Raw genomic sequence first — 2,307 nt, forward strand, 5'->3', positions numbered from 1 at the left:
CAGTAAGTTGGTCATTTCACATATATTCTGAGTCAGAGCAGTAGTTTCCTTGCAAGAAGATACTTTCGCAACAGCTTTTGACCGGCCCTGTTTTTGCCTGTGATTCCTTGTAGACTCAGCCAAGTCGCTGATCAATTGCCATGCCTCCACAGTGGTCTTGTACTTTTTCATAGATCCATTGCTAGCACTCTCCAATGTGGTCTTATCTTGGGGCCTCATGCCCTGTGTGACGTAACCGAGTAACACTATCTTGTCAATCATATGGTGGGGACATGCTTCCAGAAGGTTGTTGAAGCGCTCCCAGTATTCGTAGAAAGTCTCATATTCGTCCTGAACAATCATGGAAATATCTTTCCTTAGTTTGTCAGTAACTTCAGCTGGAAAGAATTTTTCCAAAAAAATTCTCTTCTAAGCGTATCCCAGTCAGAAACAGTTACTGCGGGTTGAGTGTAGTACCACTCTCTCGCCTTTCCCTCAAGAGAGAATGGGAAGGCTTTCAATAGAATAGAAGTTTCATCTGCACCATCTCGCCTGACAGTAGAACAGGCTACTTGGAAATCCTTCAGGTGCTTAATAGGCTCTTGAGCAGGTTGGCCATGAAACTTGGGCATCAAGTTGAGTAGTGCAGTCTTTATTTCAAAGTCTGTAGCCACTGCTGGGTGATGTGCTTGAAACGGTTGCATTGTGAAATCAGGGGCTCCAGCCTCCTGGATAGTAACTCTCCTAGGTGCTTCCATGTCACCTGCACGTAAATCAACCGAATCAGTAGAACGGGGGCTTGTTTCTTCCTCAAGTGACATTTCAGATCCGCCCTCAGAGAAGACTTTCCGATGCCGAGCTTGCCTTATACGTGAAATAGTTATTTCAATCTTAGGATCAAATACTGGCAAGCTTGGATCAGGAAGTGAACGCGTCATTTAATGAAACAAACATGCAGCTCATAGTAGCAAAATAAAATAAAAAAAATGCAGATAAATAAATTTCAATCAATAACTTAGCACTCTATTGCAACTCCCCGGCAACAGCGCCAAAAATTGACGTGGCGGAAATTGGCGAGTTAAGAAATTGTTATAAGAGATACGTTGCGAGCACAGTTCTTAACTAACCAAAAATCTGCTTATCAATTTAGAAGGGTTATCACAAAATTAAAATTAAAATACTGAGAGTATGAATCCTAGGTCGTCTCCCAACGAGTTGTAGAAAGATGTGCTATTTTATTAATCAGATGTTTTTTCTAAAAATGGTTGAGTTGATAAACAGGAAATTAAATCAGAGAATTTATGTAATTTTAAATAAAAACCTTGATCGGGAGTAGATTAGTTGGAAGCCCTATCCTTGATGGAGTTCTCCCAAGATAAAAGTGATAATTAAAGGTTGCCTGCTCAGTTATCCTTTACCAGATAAAGGAAAGTTAAGCAAGTTGGAAGTTAGTTTCTATTCACCAGTTCTAATCCTCTCCCTTGGGAAGGACTAGTGTCAGTGATTAGAGGGCGACCCAACGCGAAACCCAACTATAATTTTACTCTTGAGCATCCAACTCAAGGTCCTCCTTTCAATCAACTCCCAATCAAGTTATGGAACTACTCGCTCATTATGATTGTGAAATCCACGAAATAAGGAAGGGAAATATTGAAAGACATGATAAATAATAATCAAAAGGATCAATTAAAAATAAAAATAGTTCTTGTATTAATAAATTCTGAAAATAATCCAATAATAATTCTGAGTAAATGAAGGATATGGAAGAGTAAGTGACAAGTAAGGAAAACAAACTAGAATGACAAAGTCTTGACGGAAGTAATAACTCTTCTCAATATCCCAATCCAAAAAGCAATAAAATCAAAATCCTAAGAACTATGAATGTGTAGAGAGAAAACCTAGAGGAGGAGTAAAATCATATCTAAAACTAAAATAATGCGGAATGAATGTTGTTCTCTGGTCTCTGCATGTTCCCTGGCTCTAATATGCTTTTCTGGGCCGAAAACTGGGTCAAAGCAGGGCCTAAAATCGCTCCCAGCAAATTCTGTAGATTCTGCAGATCGCGCATGTCACGCGATTGCGTCATTCACGCGTTCGCGTCATCCAGTGTTTTGCCTTGCCACGCATGCGCATCGTCCACGCATTCGCTTCATTTGTGCAGTTTCCAATCTGCGCGGTCGCGTGAGCCATGCGTCTGCATCACTGCAATTTCCTCTATTTCGCGCGGTCACGTGAGCCAAGCGTCCGCGTCACTTCTCGCTGGTCATCTCCTCAATTTCTTATGTTCTTTCCATTTTTGCAAGCTTCCTTTCCAATCTCCAATTCATT

General features: G+C 40.7%; 1 non-coding gene across 1 annotated transcript; it reads left to right on the forward strand.

Annotated features, from left to right (window-relative positions):
* Window positions 1-255: 255 nt before the first annotated feature.
* On the forward strand, window positions 256-363 carry LOC112725411 (small nucleolar RNA R71). Its single transcript, XR_003164522.1, has one exon. It is a non-coding gene; the product is annotated as a small nucleolar RNA R71 (small nucleolar RNA).
* The last annotated feature ends 1,944 nt before the right edge of the window (window positions 364-2,307 follow it).

The sequence above is a fragment of the Arachis hypogaea genome, chromosome 11 (genome assembly GCF_003086295.3).
Source record: "Arachis hypogaea cultivar Tifrunner chromosome 11, arahy.Tifrunner.gnm2.J5K5, whole genome shotgun sequence".
NCBI lineage: Eukaryota > Viridiplantae > Streptophyta > Magnoliopsida > Fabales > Fabaceae > Arachis > Arachis hypogaea.